Source organism: Aegilops tauschii, chromosome 7 (genome assembly GCF_002575655.3).
Source record: "Aegilops tauschii subsp. strangulata cultivar AL8/78 chromosome 7, Aet v6.0, whole genome shotgun sequence".
NCBI lineage: Eukaryota > Viridiplantae > Streptophyta > Magnoliopsida > Poales > Poaceae > Aegilops > Aegilops tauschii.
In genome coordinates, this window is record NC_053041.3 from 339,719,277 (window position 1) to 339,738,084 (window position 18,808).

Sequence of the window (18,808 nt, forward strand, 5' to 3'; positions counted from 1 at the left end):
GAAGCCCATCATTGGAATATACAAGCCAAGTTCTATAATGAAAAATTCCCACTAGTATATGAAAGTGATATCATAGGAGACTCTCTATCATGAAGATCATGGTGCTACTTTGAAGCACAAGTGTGGAAAAAGGATAGTAGCATTGTCTCTTCTCTCTTTTTCTTTCATTTTTTATATTTTTTTATTTGGGCCTTTTCTCTTTTTTTATGGCCTCTTTTTTTTCTTTCTTTTTTAATTTTTTGTCCAGAGTCTCATCCCGACTTGTGGGGGAATCATAGTCTCCATCATCCTTTCCTCACTTGGGACAATGCTCTAATAATGATGATCATCACACTTTTATTTACTTTACAACTCAGGAATTACAACTCAAAATTTAGAACAAAATATGACTCTATGTGGATGCCTCCGGCGGTGTACCGGGATATGCAATGAATCAAGAGTGACATGTATGAAAGAATTATGAACGGTGGCTTTGCCACAAATACGATGTTAACTACATGATCATGCAAGGCAATATGACAATGATGGAGCATGTCATAGTAAACGGAACGGTGGTAAGTTGCATGGCAATATATCTCAGAATGGCTATGGAAATGCCATGATAGGTAGGTATGGTGGCTGTTTTGAGGAAGGTATATGGTGGGTGTATGATACCGGCGAAAAGTGCGCGGTATTAGAGAGGCTAGCAATGGTGGAAGGATGAGAAGTGCATATAATCCATGGACTCAACATTAGTCATAAAGAACTCATATACTTATTGCAAAAATCTACAAGTTATCAAAGCAAAGTATTACGCGCATGCTCCTAGGGGGATAGATTGGTAGGAAAAGACCATCGCTCGTCCCCGACCGCCACTCATAAGGAAGACAATCAATAAATAAATCATGCTCCGACTTCATCACATAACGGTTCACCATACGTGCATGCTACGGGAATCACAAACTTTAACACAAGTATTCCTCAAATTCACAACTACTCAACTAGCATGACTCTAATATCACCATCTTCATATCTCAAAACAATTATCAAGCATCAAACTTCTCATAGTATTCAACACACTCATAAGAATTATTTTTTACTAATCTTGGATGCCTATCATAATTAAAGCAAATTACGATGCTATTTTGTAGGACTCTAAAAATAATATAAGTGAAGCATGAGAGAACAATAGTTTCTATAAAACAAATCCACCACCGTGCTCTAAAAGATATAAGTGAACCCTAGAGCAAAAACTATATAGCTCAAAAGATATAAGTGAAGCACATAGAGTATTCTATTAAATTCCGAATCATGTGTGTCTCTCGCAAAAGGTGTGTACACCAAGGATGATTGTGGTAAACTAAAAAGCAAAGACTCAAATCATACAAGACGCTCCAAGCAAAACACATATCATGTGGTGAATAAAAATATAGCTCCAAGTAAAGTTACCGATGGACGAAGACGAAAGAGGGGATGCCTTCCGGGGAATCCCCAAGCTTTGGCTTTTTGGTGTCCTTAGATTATCTTGGGGTGCCATGGGCATCCCCAAGCTTAGGCTCTTGCCACTCCTTGTTCCATAATCCATCAAATCTTTTACCCAAAACTTGAAAACTTCACAACACAAAACTTAACAGAAAATCTCGTGAGCTCCGTTAGCGAAAGAAAACAAAACACCACTTCAAGGTACTGTAATGAACTCATTCTTTATTTATATTGGTATTAAACCTACTGTATTCCAACTTCTCTATGGTTTATATACTCTTTTATTAGCCATAGATTCATCAAAATAAGCAAACCACACGCGAAAAACAGAATCTGTCAAAAACAGAATAGTCTGTAGTAATCTGTAACTAACGCAAACTTCTGAACTCAGAAAAATCTACCAAAATAGGAAGACCTAGACAATTTGTTTATTGATCTACTGCAATTGAAATCAGTATTTTATCACGTTCTGGTGATTTTTAACAATTGTTTTCGTGAACAGAAAGTTTCTGGAATTTTCAGCAAGATCAAATAACTATCATCCAAGAAGATCCTATAGGGTTAACTTGGCACAAACACTAATTAAAACATAAAAACAAATCTAACCAGAGGTTAGATCAAATACTTATTCCTAAATAGAAGCAAAAAGCAAAAAAAAACTAAAATAAAATTGGGTTGCCTCCCAACAAGCGCTATCGTTTAACGCACCTAGCTAGGCATAAAAGCAAGGATAGATCTAGGTATTGCCATCTTTGGTAGGCAATCCATAAGTAGCTCTCATAATAGATTCATAAGGTAATTTTATTTTCTTTCTAGGGAAGTGTTCCATGCCTTTCCTTAACGTAAATTGGAATCTAATATTCCCTTCCTTCATATCAATATTTGCACCAATCGTTCTAAGGAAAGGTCTACCAAGAATAATAGGACATGAAGGATTGCAATCTATATCAAGAACAATGAATCTACGGGCACATAGTTTCTATTTGCAACAATAAGAACATCATTAATTCTTCCCATAGGTTTTTTAATAGTGGAATCTGCAATGTGCAAGTTTAAAGAACAATCATCAAATTCACGAAAACCTACCAAATCGCACAAAGTTTTTGGAATCATGGAAACAATAGCACCCAAATCACACAAAGCATAGCATTCATGATCTTTGATTTTAATTTTAATAGTAGGTTCGCACTCATCATAAAGTTTTCTAGGGATAAAAACTTCCAACTCAAGTTTTTCTTCATAAGATTGCATCAAAGCATCAACGATATGTTTAGTAAAAGCTTTATTTTGGCTATAAGCATGAGGAGAATTTAGCACGGATTGCAACAAGGAAATACATTCTATCAAAGAGCAATTATCATAATTAAATTCCTTGAAATCCAAAATAGTGGGTTCATTAATATCTAAAGTTTTGATCTCTTCACTCCCACTTTTACCAATTTTTGCATCAAGATCTAAAAACTCCGAATTTTTGGGACGCCTTCTAGGTAAAGGTAACTCATATCCAGTCCCATAATTATCAAGATTCATATTGCAAAACAAAGATTTAATAGGAGGCACATCAATAACTTTTAGATCTTCATCTTTATTTTCATAGAAACTAGAAGAACACGCTTTCACAAAGCAATCTTTCTTAGCACGCATCCTAGCGGTTCTTTCTTTGCACTCATCAATGGAAATTCTCATGGCTTTGAGAGACTCATTGATACCATGCTTAGGTGGAATAGATCTAAGTTTCAAAGAATCAACATCAAGAGAAATTCTATCAACGTTCCTAGCCAATTCATCAACCTTAAGCAATTTTTCTTCAAGCAAAGCATTGAAATTCTTTTGCGAATTCATAAACTCCTTAACACTAGTCTCAAATTCAGAGGGCATCTTATTAAAATTTCCATAAGAATTGTTGTAGGAATTACCATAATTATTAGAGGAATTACTAGGGAACGACCTAGGATTAAAGTTTCCTCTATACACGTTGTTACCAAAATTATTCCTACCAACAAAATTCACATCCATAGATTCATTATTATTCTCAATCAAAGTAGACAAAGGCATATTATTAGGATCAGAAGAAACACTTTTAGTAGCAAATAATTTCATAAGTTCATCCATCTTTCCACTCAAAACATTAATTTGTTCTATTGCATGCACTTTTTTATTAGTAGATCTTTCGGTGTGCCATTGAGAATACTTAACCATAATATTATCTAGGAGTTTAGTAGCTTCTCCTAAAGTTATTTCCATAAAAGTGCCTCCCGCGGCCGAATCTAAAAGATTTCTAGAAGCAAAATTCAATCCGGCATAAATTTTTTGTATAATCATCCAAAGATTCAAACCATGTGTAGGGCAATTACGTATCATTAATTTCATCCTCTCCCAAGCTTGTGCAACATGTTCATGATCAAGTTGCTTAAAATTCATGATATCGTTTCTAAGAGAGATGATTTTAGCGGGAGGAAAATACTTAGAGATAAAAGCATCTTTGCACTTATTCCATGAATCGATACTATTTTTAGGCAAAGACGAAAACCAAACTTTAGCACGATCTCTAGGCGAAAAAGGAAATAGCTTCAATTTAACAATATCATTGTCCACATCTTTCTTCTTTTGCATATCACACAAATCAACGAAGCTATTCAGATGGGTAGCGGCATCTTCACTAGGAAGGCCGACGAATTGATCTTTCATGACAAGATTCAACAAAGCAGCATTAATTTTGCAAGATTCGGCATCGATAAGAGGAGCAATCGGAGTACTAAGAAAATCATTGTTGTTGGTATTGGTAAAGTCACACAATTTAGTATTGTCTTGAGCCATAATGACAAGCAAGCAATCCAACACACGAGAAAACAAGAAGCAAGCGAAAAAGAGGCGAACAGAAAAGAGAGGGCGAATAAAACGGCAAGGGTGAAGTGGGGGAGAGGAATACGAGAGGCAAATGGCAAATAATGTAATGCGAGGGATAAGAGTTTGTGATGGGTACTTGGTATGTCTTGACTTGACTTGACTTGGCGTGAATCTCCCCGACAACGGCGCCAGAAATCCTTCTTGCTACCTCTTGAGCACTGCCTTGGTTTTCCCTTGAAGAGGAAAGGGTGATGCAGTAAAGTAGCGTAAGTATTTCCCTCAGTTTTTGAGAACCAAGGTATCAATCCAGTAGGAGATCACGAACGAGTCCCTCGCACCTACACCAACAAATAAGAACCTCGCAACCAACGTGATAAAGGGGTTGTCAATCCCTCCACGGTCACTTACGAGAGTGAGATCTGATAGATATGATAAGATAATATTTTTGGTATTTTTATGATAAAGATGCAAAGTAAAATAAACGGCAATAAAAATAGCTAAGTGTTGGAAGATTAATATGATGGAAAATAGACCCGGGGGCCATAGGTTTCACTAATGGCTTCTCTCAAGAGCATAAGTATTACGGTGGGTAAACGAATTACTGTCGAGCAATTGATAGAATTGAGCATAGTTATGAGAATATCTAGGTATGATCATGTATATAGGCATCACGTCTGCGACAAGTAGACCGAAACGATTCTGCATCTACTACTATTACTCCACACATCGACCGCTATCCAGCATGCATCTAGAGTATTAAGTTCATAAGAACAGAGTAATGCTTTAAGTAAGATGACATGATGTATAGGGATAAAATCATGCAATATGATATAAACCCCATCTTTTTATCCTCAATGGCAACAATACAATACGTGCCTTGCTGCCCCTGCTGACACTGGGAAAGGACACCGCAAGATTGAACCCAAAGCTAAGCACTTCTCCCATTGCAAGAAAGATCAATCTAGTAGGCCAAACCAAACCGATAATTCGAAGAGACTTGCAAAGATAACCAATCATACATAAAAGAATTCAGAGGAGATTCAAATATTGTTCATAGATAATCTTGATCATAAACCCACAATTCATCGGATCTCGACAAACACACCGCAAAAGAAGATTACATCGAATAGATCTCCAAGAAGACCGAGGAGAACTTTGTATTGAGATCCAAAGAGAGAGAAGAAGCCATCTAGCTAATAACTATGGACCCGAAGGTCTGAGGTAAACTACTCACACATCATCGGAGAGGCTATGGTGTTGATGTAGAAGCCCTCCGTGATCAATGCCCCCTCCGGCGGAGCGCCGGAAAAGGCCCCAAGATGGGATCTCACGGGTACAGAAGGTTCGGCGGTGGAAATAGGGTTTTGGCTCTGTCCTTGATGGTTTGGGGGTACGTAGGTATATATAGGAGGAAGAAGTATGTCAGTGGAGCAACGTGGGCCCCACGAGGGTGGATGGCGCGCCTGGGGGGGGGAGGGGGTAGGCGCGCCCCCCTGCCTCGTGCTCTCCTCGTTGATTGCTTTACGTAGACTCCAAGTCCTCTGGATCACGTTTGTTCCGAAAATCACGTTCCCGAAGGTTTCATTCCGTTTGGACTCCGTTTGATATCCTTTTCCTTCGAAACACTAAAATAGGAAAAAAAACCAGCAATTTGGGCTGGGCCTCCGGTTAATAGGTTAGTCCCAAGAATACTATAAAAGTGTATAATAAAGCCCATCAAACATCCAAAACAGAATATAATATAGCATGGAACAATAAAAAATTATAGAAACGTTGGAGACGTATCATCTATGCATAAGTCAGGGTATTACACACCAATGTTTAGTACACCGACAGGAGCCCCCGGGCCTTGGTCACACGTGCCGCCGTGCATCGTTGTTATTTTCTTATAAGCCCTTTATGAGGCGTCACTTCAGACACCCGACTGTGGCATTTATTTTCAAGACCTCTTGAGGCGTCGCTTTTAGACACCCATTTGGCATTTCTTTTCAAGACCTCTCGAGGCGTCGCATTTAGACACCCGCTTGGCATTTTTCTTGGAATTCTTCGGGCGGTCCAACACCCGATGTTCCGTTTCATTTCCTTGATTTACTGTTGACATTATTTACTTATCCTTCCACACCGTATGAATATTTATCATGCCATGCTTTGATTTTTAGTCAGCTCATGCATATAATTTAATTCATCATGAGCATATGCATCCGGTATATCTTTTGTTCATCATGTTTGCGAGTACATTCAAACGTACTCATTGGCTTGTCCCTGCCTATTGTCTTTGCCAGATCACGATTCCGAGAGGAGTACTACGAAGACACCCCGCAACCTAGGATTCGAAGATAGCAGCCACGCGAGATAGGAGTTATCCGGGTCAACTGTTCCTGTGGAAATGGAGTCCCATCAACGTTGGAGATCCACGAGTCACTTCCGTCATCCACCACTAGAGATCCTTGTTATACTCATTGGACCTTTATGGTCTTTGTAACACCCCGCATGTAACTTGCCATATTCGTAACTCCGACTCTTGCCATTTTCGGCTATGTGATATGTTTTTCCCTCCGTTGTCGGGTTTGTCTTTCGTTTTGTATTTTGTCATGTCATGCATTTTCATATCATGTCATCATGTGCATTGCATTCGCATACGTGTTCGTCTCATCCATCCGAGCATTTTCCCCGTTGTCCGTTTTCCAATCCGGCGCTCCTATCTCCTCCGGTGCACCCTTCTAGTTTTCTTTCGTGTGCGTGTGTCAAACTTTCTCGGAATGGACCGAGGCTTGTCAAGTGGTCTTAATATACCACCCGGAGACTACCGGTCAAGTTTCGTTCCATTCGGAGGTCGTTTGGTACTCCAACGGTTAACCGGGCATCCGCAAAGTCCATTTGAGTGTCCAGCAAAACCCCCCTCCAAAACCAGCCCAAAACCCACCAAACTCTCTTCCATGCTCTAGGTCGTTCGATCATGATCGTGTGGGCGAAAACCGCACCTCATTTGGAGTCTCCTAGCTCCCTCTACCTATTTATAAATGGGCATCCCGTAAAACGAAATCTCAAACGAAACCCTAAGTTTTTCCCTCCGCACCGCCGGACGCGTCCGCCGCCGCAACCGACGAATCGCGGCGCGCCACGTCGCTCCGCCGCCGCCCGGACCCCGCCGGCCCTTCGGCCCGTCTCCTCCGCCGCCGCCTCGCCTCCCGCGCCGGGCGCCGCCGCCGCCATCACCGCCGGGCGCCGCCGCCACCGGCCCGGCCCCGCCGTGCCCCGCCCGCCGGTCCCTCCCCTCCGGCGCCGCCCTCCTCCGCCCGCTCCGGCACCGACCGCCGCGCCTCCGGTCCTCCTTCTCCTCCTCCGGCCGCCGTCCCGCCGGCGAGCGAGCCCGAGCTCCAACGGGCCAGATCCGATCGATCCAGCTACAGTACGCGTTGACCTCCCTCGCCCGTTTTTTTTCTCCAAGTCCTGGAAACTCTACAGCAACTTGCTCTGTTCCCGATGCTATAACTCTGTGCATGTAGCTCCGATTCGCGCGTGTAATATGTCAAATTGTTCGCCTCGCGATGCTCTTCATTTTGTTCAATTGCACCATATTCATTAGAGGTCATCTTGATGCCCAAATCTTCGTTGGAAGAGGGCTAATTGCTGTTAATCTCTGGTTCTTATGAGAACTTGGAGATTTGTCATTTTTGTATCATTTATTCTGTGTATCTTTTGAGCATGAGCTCTACATGTGTTTTGAAGTATGCCATGCCATCTTTCCAGTGGTATAGTCCATGTATTTTTGTGACCTCTGTGGTGACTAGCACAAGCATGCAAAGTAGGCCCCGTAATATTTCTGATTTCAGGGACTTAGTGATTTCTCTCAAGTCCTCGTCTCCTGTAACTCTGTTGCCATGTAAACTTGATACTACAGAGAGATACATGCATATTTTGGAGATGTTCAGTAAGGATGTTTTGTATCTATAGTTGTAATTGACCCATTCCTGCAATTGTTTGCAATTTTAGAGTACGATAGCATGACCCAATCTTGCTCTACTTTTGCTATAAAATATTTCTGGCAGATTCTTAACATGATATGCATTTTTGCCAAGCTTATTGTAGTTGATCCATACATGCTATGCAATTGTTCTTGCCATGGATAGCTTCATAAACATGCCATCTTGCTGTAGGTATGCTTGGTTTGTCATGCATTGATCTGTAGTGAGTGCATCAAGCTCACAAAGAGGCCTACATATTAATATTTCTGCCATGCTCTGTTTTCTGCCAAGTCTGAAACCTGATAACGTAACTTGCTATGTTTACATGCTTGCCATCATATCTTTTGGTCCTTTTTGGCTTATGGTCAGAAAGGGACTTTTGTCATGTGCATTTAGTAGAACACTACCATGCCTTTTTTTGCTATGTTAAGTTCCTGTAGCATGTTGATTTCGTGCTCTGAACATTGCTACCTGATGCTGATTTCTGTCATGTCCAGTTTTTCACCAAGTCTGTGAACCTGTAATCTTTTGCACTTTTGCCATGCTTGTTTGAGCTTGATATGTTGTGAACTAGCCGTAGCTCAGTGTTCATCTTTTGTCAAGCATCTCCTGTAGATTACTGCCATTTGCTTTGTTGCTATGTTGGGGTGCTGTAGCGTTGTTACTTGTTGCATTTTAAGTGCTATCTTGCTGTTTTTCGCAGATTAGTGTCATTCTTGTTTTGCTTGTCATTTGCAAACCGTGCATCCGATTCCGGTGATCTTTATATCGATTTCGACCGAAATCATCTCATCTTTCCAGTGGCATGCTTGGTTTGCCAAGTTACTGCCATGTTCATCATTTTCCTTCCGGAGCACGCATACGCATCGCATATCATATCTTGCATATCATACATGTTTTGCATCATGTTGCTTGTGCATTTCTCGTTGTTGATTGTGGTTCCGTTGTTTGTGTCCTTGTCTTGGGTAGAGCCAGGAGACGAGTTCGTGAACGAGGAACCTGTCGAGTACGCTTACGAGGATCAAGCCTTCGACAACTCTGAGAATCTTGCAGGCAAGATGACCACCCCTCGAAATCACTTCTATCTTTGCTATGCTAGTTGTTCGCTCTATTGCCATGCTCCGCTACCTAGCACTTGCTATATCATGCCTCCCATTTTAGCCATGTCAGCTCTAACCATCCTTTCCTAGCAAACCGTTGTTTGGCTATGTTACCGCTTTTGCTCAGCCCCTCTTATAGCGTTGCTAGTTGCAGGTGAAGTTGAAGTTTGTTCCATGTCGGAACATGGATATGTTGGGATATCACAATATCTCTTATTTAATTAATGCATCTATATATTTTGGTAAAGGGTGGAAGGCTCGGCCTTATGCCTGGTGTTTTGTTCCACTCTTGCCGCCCTAGTTACTGTTATACCGGGATTATGTTCCTTGAGTTTGCGTTCCTTACGCGGTCGGGTGATTTATGGGACCCCCTTGACAGTTCGCCTTGAATAAAACTCCTCCAGCAAGGCCCAACCTTGGTTTTACCATTTGCGACCTATACCTTTTTCCCCCGGGTTTTCTAGAGCCCGAGGGTCATCTTTATTTTAAACCCCTGGGCCAGTGTTCCTCTGAGTGCTGGTCCAAACTAGAGCCACTTGCAGCGCCACCTTGGGGAAACTCGAGGATTGGTTTTAGCTATATGTAGTGTTCATCCGGTGTGCCCTGAGAACGAGATATGTGCAGCTCCTATCGGGATTTGTCGGCACATTCGGGCGGCTTTGCTGGTCTTGTTTTACCATTGTCGAGATGTCTTGTAAACCGGGATTCCGAGACTGATCGGGTCTTTCCGGGAGAAGGTTTATCCTTCGTGGACCGTGAGAGCTTATGATGGGCTAAGTTGGGACACCCCTGCAGGGTATTATCTTTCGAAAGCCGTGCCCGCGGTTATGAGGCAGATGGGAATTTGTTAATGTCCGGTTGTAGATAACTTGCCACTTGACCCAATTAAAATACACCAAGTGCGTGTGTAGCCGTGATGGTCTCTTCTCGGCGGAGTCCGGGAAGTGAACACGGTCTGTGTTATGTATGACGTAAGTAGGCGTTCAGGACCTCTTCTTGGTCATTGCTAGATGACGTCCGTTCCTTTGCTTCTCTTCTCGCTCTCATTTGCGCAAGTTAGCCACCATATATGCTTTTGCCGCTGCAGCTCCACCTCTTTGCACCATTCCCCCCTTTAAGCTTAAATAGTCTTGATCTCGCGGGTGTGAGATTGATGAGTCCCCGTGACTCACAGATTCTACCAAAACAGTTGTAGGTGCCGACGATGCCAGTGCAGATGATGGCGTCGATCTCAAGTGGGAGTTCGACGAGGAACGTGGTCGTTACTATGTGTCTTTTCCTGATGATCAGTAGTGGAGCCCAGTTGGGACGATCGGGGATCTTGCATTTGGGGTTGTCTTATTTTCATCTGGATTTTGACCGTAGTCGGTCTTTATGATTGTATTTTGGATGATGTATGATGATATTTATGTATTGTGTGAAGTGGCGATTGTAAGCCAACTCTTTATCCCATTCTTGTTCATTACATGGGATTGTGTGAAGATGACCCTTCTTGCGACAAAACCACTATGCGGTTATGCCTCTAAGTCGTGCCTCGACACGTGGGAGATATAGCCGCATCGTGGGCGTTACAGTCTTGTACTCAAACTCTTGTAATTGCTTGGAATTCTGTATCGAGGAAGTGTCCACTAGCAAACAGTAATCCTGGGGCTGGTGACGACACAAGGGTCATTTGCTGGGATTTTATGTCCCGAAAATCCGGCCCCAACAACCTTGATATCAGAGCGACGCCCAAACAACACACTGACAAGCGGTGTTAAATCTGTCTTAAAGTGATACTCGTGCTTTTGAAATCTTCTTTGCTTCTTCATTAATCTGAACTTGGGCCAACCACAAGCCTTCTTCCAGTTTTCTTATTGCCTTGGCGGCATTTCAGCGCCTGTGTCAGAAACCGGGGGCATGTATGCACGTGGGTTGCCACCAGGTTTAGCCCGGGCAGTCCCATGGTCACACGTGGCTTGGGGTAACTGCCATCTCTGTCATCATTCCTGCCTTTTACTGCACCTCGCACAATGCAGATTGAGCGCGAGACGTGGGATTGGTGTAGAAGGGTGGTTGTGGAAATAACGCTTCGATGAAAGGAGCTAGGAAGCATGATTGGCAAGGCGGGGTGGTTGATGGAGTAATGCGCTCGCCAGGAGCGCATGGCGTGGAATTGGCGAAGCGGGGCGGTTGCCCTAGGGTAGTAAAGAGCCAGCCCCCGCGCCTTCCCCTATAAAAGGAGGGGGGCCTGATGTCGCTTGAGCTACATCGGTATTTCCCCAAAGAGAAAAGGATAATGCAGCATAGCTACAGTAGGTATTTCCCTCAGTTGTGAAACCAAGGTATCAATCCAGTAGGAGAACCAAGCAACACTATGTAAATAGTACCTGCACACAAAGAACAAATACTTGCAACTCGACGCGTATAAGGGGTGTAATCCCTTCTTCGGGTAATGACGCCAGAGATTGTCAAGTTGACACGATAAAATTATGATAGATTGGATAAATAGATGTCGATAAAACGCGAAATAAAATAAATAACAAAAAAATTGCAGCAAGGTATTTTTGGGTTTTCGGAATAATAGATCTGAAAATAAAAGTGGCAAATAATAGATCGGAAAGCAAATATGATAGAGAAGAGACCCGGGGGCCGTAGATTTCACTAGTGGCTTCTCTCAAGAAAATAGCACACGGTGGGTAAACAAATTATTGTTGGGCAATTGATAAAACCTCAAATAATTATGACGATATCCAGGCAATGATCAATATATAGGCATCACGTCCAAGGTGAGTAGACAGACTCCTGCCTGCATCTACTACTATTACTCCACACATTGATCGCTATCCAGCATGCTGATACGTTTCCAACGTATCTATAATTTATGAAGTATTCATGCCATGTTTACAACAATTTTATATGGTTTTGGTATGATTTGCATGGAACTAACCCGGACTGACGCTGTTTTCAGCAGAACTACCGTGGTGTTGTTTTTTGTGCAGAAATGAAAGTTCTTCAAATGAGCTGAAACTTTTTGATGATTTTTTTTGGAACAAAAGAGACCCCCAAAGCTTCGTGGAAGGACCAGAAGATGAAGGAGTAGGGCACAAAACACCGGGGCGCGCCTGGGCCCTTGCCCGTGCCCCGATGGGTTGTGCTCACCTCGTGGCCCATCTTAGCGTGAAACCGCCAAAAAAACCTATAAATAGAGAAACCATCAGGGGTTAACCTAGATCAGAAGCTCCGTCACCGCAAGGCACTGTAGCCACATAAACCAATCTACACCCTGTTCCGGCACCCTACCGGAGGGGGGAATCATCTCTGGTGGCCATCTTCATCATCCCGGCAGCCACCATGCTGAGGAGGGAGTAGTCCACCCTCGGGGCTGAGGGTTTGTACTAGTAGCTATGTGTTTAATCTCTCTCTCTCTCTCTCTCTCATGTTCTTGAGATTGCACGATCTTGATGTATCGCGGGCTTTGTTAATATAGTCGGATCATATGGTGTTTTCCCCTCTCTATCTTGTTGTGATAATTGAGTTTTCCCCTCGAGATTTCGTTGTTATCGGATTGAATACTTTTATGGATTTGCGAACACTTGATATATTTCTTGCAATTGAATACTCGTGGTGACAATGGGGTATCATATTGATTCACTTGATATATGTTTTGGCACTCAACGCGCGGATTCCCGAGGTGACATTGGGGTAATCTATGCATAGGGGTTGATGCACGTTCTTGTCTTTGTTTCTCCGGTAGAAATCTTTGGGCACTCTTTGAGGTTCTTTGTGTTGGATTGAATATTATGAATCTGAATTTGCTTTGGTGTTATTTTAGTATGAACTCTTGGTTAGATCGATCGGAAAGAATAGCTTGGTGTTATTTTTAGTATGAACTCTAGGATAGATTGATCGGAAAGAATAGCTTTGAGGTGGTTTCGTACCCTACAAACAATTACGTCTTATGTTCTCCACTAGATAGGAACTTTGGGGTGATTCTTCATCGCACTTTGAGGGACGGTTATATGATCCAATTATATTAGCACCGTTGAGAGATTGCACTAGCGAAAGTACGGACCCTAGGCCTCATTTTCAAGCATTGCAATACCGTTTTTGTGCCCGTTTACTATTTGCTACCTTGCTGTTTTTATTTATTTAGATTTTAAAAATACATTTCTACCATCAATATTACACTTTTATCACCATCTCTTCGCCGAACTAGTGCACCTATACAATTTGCCATTGTATTGGGTGTGTTGGGGACACAAGAGATTTCTTGTATTTGGTTGCAGGGTTGTTTGAGAGAGACCATCTTCATCCTACACCTCCCACGGATTGATAAACCTTAGGTCATCCACTTGAGGGAAAATTGCTACTGTCCTACAAAACTCTGCGCTTGGAGGCCCAACACGAGTCTATAAGAATAAAGTTGCATAGTAGACATCAAGCTCTTTTTTGGCACCGTTGCAAGGGAGGTGAGTGCTTGAAGGTATATCTTTAGATCTTGCAATCGAATCTTTTAATTTCTTGTTTTATCACTAGTTGGTTTATAAAAGAAAACTACAAAAATGGAATTGAGGTCGCATCATATTATTCATCTTTATAATGTATTTCGTGAAAATGATGGAAAGGAAAATTGTGCTCAATTGATAGAAGAAGAATTCAATAGAATGTTTGGTATAAATGATGAGCATGATTGCAATGTTGTTAGTATGAATTGTTTGAATATCCATGTTGCTAATGATATGCAAAGCGATAAGCTTGGGGATGCTATGTTTGATGAAGATGATATTTTTACTCCCCCAAGTTTTGATGAGAAAATTTATTATGATGAAAGCATGCCTCCTATTTATGATGATTATATAGATGAAAGTGGGTTTGGAAGAGTGTCAATTCTAGGTACTAATGATCCCACTATTTTGGAGGGTGTTGAATCTTATCGTAATAATTATGAAAGTGGATTTGGAGAGGTCATGACTTTATTTAGTGATGAATCCACTATTTCGGAAGAGGTTTCAATTGATTATTATGAGAACAAGGTTGCTATCTATGATGATTATGGTGATGACATGTATGCTATAAATAATAATGATAACCATGAAACTTGCCATCATGATTTTAATTTTCACTCTCATGAGAGTTATTTTGTTGAGTTTGCTCCCACTACTATTGATTAGAAGAAATTTGCTTATGTGGAGAGTAATAAAATTTCTATGCTTGTGGATCATGAAAAGAATGCCTTATGTGATAGTTATATTGTTGAATTCATTCATGATGCTACTGAAAATTATTATGAGACAGGAACATATGCTTGTAGGCTTCTCAAAATATCAAGTTTCCTCTCTATGTGTTGAAAATCTTGAAGTTATGCTTGTTTTGCCTTCCTATGCTAGTTGATTATTGTTCCCATAAATTGTTTGCTCACAAAATCCCTATTCATAGGAAGTGGGTTAGGCTTAAATGTGCTTGCCATGTGATTCATGATGATCTTTTTCATGTTTCAATTCTTATCTTTTATGCGAGCATCATTGAAATCATCATGCCTAGCTTAAAGGAATTAAAGAAAAGCGCTTGTTGGGAGACAACCCCACACTTTTACCTACTATTTTTGTGTGTTCACATGATTAGGGTACTGTAGTAATCATGTTTTATTGCTTTTGTTTCAATAAAGTGCCAAGCAAAGCCTTTGGGATAGTGTGGATGATAGTTGAATTGATTCTGTCCAAAAACAGAAACTTTTGCACTCAGTCTAGGAATTTTGAAAATTCACTGGAACGTGATTTTGATCTGAAATTTTTATAGTTGATAGACATACAAATTCCCTACGTTTTCCTAAATTTTGAGAATTTTTGGAGTAGCAGAAGTATGGTTGGAGTACTGATTACTACAAACTGTTCTGTTTTTTGACAGATTCTGTTTTCAATGCATAGTTTGCTTGTTTTCTAGTTTCTATGGCTTATATTGCTCAATATAAATTGTGGAAATGATATGCTACAGTAGGAATTATGTGGAAAAAATTATGAGTCTTGTCTTTGACAGTACCAAAGTGAAATGGTTTGTTCTTTATCATACTAACCTATCTCATGAAGTTCCGTTTAGTTTTGTGTGATTGAAGTTTTCAAGTTTTGGGTGAGATGTCGATATGAGGAGAATAAGGAGTGATAAGACCCGAAGCTTGGGGATGCCCAAGGCACCCCAAGGTAATATTCAAGGAAGATCCAAGCAACTAAGCTTGGGGATGCCCCGGAAGGCATCCCCTCTTTCGTCTCCAACATTATCGGTAACCTCACTTGGAGCTATGTTTTCATTCGTCACATGATATGAGTTTTGCTTGGAGCGTCAATTTATTTTGTTATGATTTGTTTGCTGTTATTTAGAATAATGTTTTGCATCTTTTATTTCAATAAAAGTGGCAAGTATAGCCTTCGCCATGCTTATTTTAAAAGTCTATATGTTGCTGTTTCAAAACAGAAAGTTTATCACCGTTGCAAAAATTCCCTAGAAAAGTCAGAATGTGATAAAATGTTGAAACTTTTTGCAAAATAAGCTCTGATAAATTTTCTACAGTGTGGTAATTTTTCATAATTTTTGGAGTTAGGGAAGTATTGATACTCTTGCATCCTTTACAGACTGTACTGTTTTGGCAGATTGCTGTTATGTTTGCTTGTTTAATTATTCTATTTGAGGATAGGAGTATTAAATATGCAGAGGAATTTAGTATGCAATGTTGAATAATAATTTTAGTGATTTGCTACAGTAGAGAATGATAAAGTTTTTTCATTGGTTTATACTAACTTATCTCACGAGTTCTTGTTGAGTTATGTGTGGATGAAGCTTTTGAGATTTAGGAAAACCGTGATATGAGAGGAATTAAGGAGACGCAAAAGCTCAAGCTTGGGGATGCCCAAGGCACCCCAAGATAATATTTCAAGGAGTCTCAAGCATCTAAGCTTGGGGATGCCCCGGTAGGCATCCCACCTTTCCTCTTCAACAATTATCGGTTAGTATTTGTTGAGCCTAAGTTTTTGCTTCTTCACATGATGTGTGCTATTGTTGGAATGTCATTTTATTTTGTTTTGCTTGCTGTTTTAATAAAGTACTTAGATCTGAAAGTTTTTAAATAAAATAGAGTCCTCAAATAGTTGCCAGGGAGGCTAAGTAAGCGGCACTCACATCCCGTCAACGAAGCTCTTTTCTTTGGAATTGCTCTAGTGCTTCACTTATATCTTTTTGAGCATAGCGTGCTTTAGTATTTTTGAAGAAATTCTCTCTTTCTTCACTTAAATTAATTTGAGAGAGAGAAATATTATGCTCATGATCTTCACTTATATTTGTTTGAGCTTATCAAAAGCAATACATGAAAATTAGTTCCAAAGTGATAGATATCCAAGAAGGATATAATAAAAACTTTCATGAAGATCATTGGACAAAATAAACTTGATTCATTGTAATAGTTTTGAGATATGATGATGTGATATGTGAGTCATGTTGATGAGTAATTGTGCTTTAGTAGGAATATTGGTGTTAAGGTTTGTGATTCCCTATGCAAGCACGAAAGTCAATAGTTATGCAATGAAATTACATCCTACTTGTGGTGCATTATTCGGTGTTAATTATGCTCAATGCTCACTTATGAGATTATTCGTTTCTTGGTTGGTCGCTTCTCAATCTTTTGCTAGCCTTCATTTTCCACTAAGTATGATCACTACTTGTGCATCCAGAATCCTTTAAACCAGTTTTGCCACATGAGTCCACAATAACTACCTATATGTAGTATTCTTTTGCCATTCTAAGCAAATTTGTATGTGCCATATCTAATTTTCAAAATAAATTTCTCTTTTGTGTGCTCGTACCGCTTGTGAGGCGGTGAGGGGTGACCAATATTTTCCATGCTAGATGTGTTATTCTCACGGTGAGTGTTTATTCACTTGTCATTGCACGAGAGTAAGGCAAAGGTATTAGGGATGGGGCTCTATGATCGTACTTGAGCGTTGGGTGTAGCTAATATGCGAGTGTGTTTCATGAATGGATCAATGATTGAGCATCATGGGCTAGGGATAACTTATTTTAGCATTGATATTTTGAAAGACATGGTTTCTTGTTGGTATGCTTGAGTATTTAAGTCCTCATGTCAAAACTAGACTATTGCTTTGAACCAGATAAAAGTCCAAATGTCCATACTAAAAAAGAAAAGAATATGTGATGAATATGATAGGTAGCTTTCCACAACAAAAATTCCGTTTTCAATTGCTACTTTATCATAATAAGTTTTATGAGAAAGAGTTGCTGTTATGATGCTAGGAAAAGTGATTGAAATTATCATTGATCAAACTTATGCACTTTGCTAGCATTCACACTTCATAAATTATTTCTTTTATCATTTACCTACTCGAGGACGAGTAGGAATTAAGCTTGGGGATGCTGATATGTCTCCAACGTATCTATAATTTATGAAGTATTCATGCCATGTTTAGAACAATTTTATATGGTTTTGGTATGATTTGCATGGAACTAACCCGGACTGATGTTGTTTTCAGTAGAACTATCGTGGTGTTGTTTTTTGTGCAGAAATGAAAGTTCTCCAAATGAGCTGAAACTTTTTGATGATTTTTTTGGAACAAAAGAGACCCCCGAAGCTTCGTGGAAGGACCAGAAGATGAACGAGTAGGGCACAAGACACTGGGGCGCGCCTGGGCCCTTGCCCGTGCCCCGGTGGGTTGTGCTCACCTCGAGGCCCATCTTAGCGTGAAACCAACGCCAAAAAATCCAATAAATAGAGAAACCATCAGGGGTTAACCTAGATCAGAAGTTCCTCCGCCGCAAGACTCTGTAGCCACAGAAACCAATCTAGACCCCGTTCCGGCACCCTGCCGGAGGGGGGAATAATCTCTGATGGCCATCTTCATCATCTTGGCGGCCACCACGATGAGGAGGAAGTAGTCCACCCTCGGGGATGAGGGCTTGTACCAGTAGCTATGTGTTTAATCTCTCTCTCTCTCTCTCTCTCTCTCTCTCTTGTGTTCTTGAGATGGCACGATCTTGATGTATCGCGGGCTTTGTTAATATAGTCGGATCATATGGTGTTTCCCCTCTCTATCTTGTTGTGATGAATTGAGTTTTCCCTTTGAGATTTCGTTGTTATCAGATTGAATACTTTTATGGATCTGAGAACACTTGATATATGTCCTGCAATTGAATACTCGTGGTGACAATGGGGTATCGTATTGATTCACGTGATATATGTATTGGTACTCAAATCATAGATTCCCGAGGTGACATTATGGTAATCTATGCATAGGGGTTGATGCACGTTCTTGTCTTTGTTTCTCCGGTAGAAATCTTGGGGCACTCTTTGAAGTTATTTGTGTTGGATTGAGTATTATGAATATGAATTTGCTTTGGTGTTATTTTAGTACGAACTCTAGGATAGATTGAACGGAAAGAATAGCTTTGTGTTAT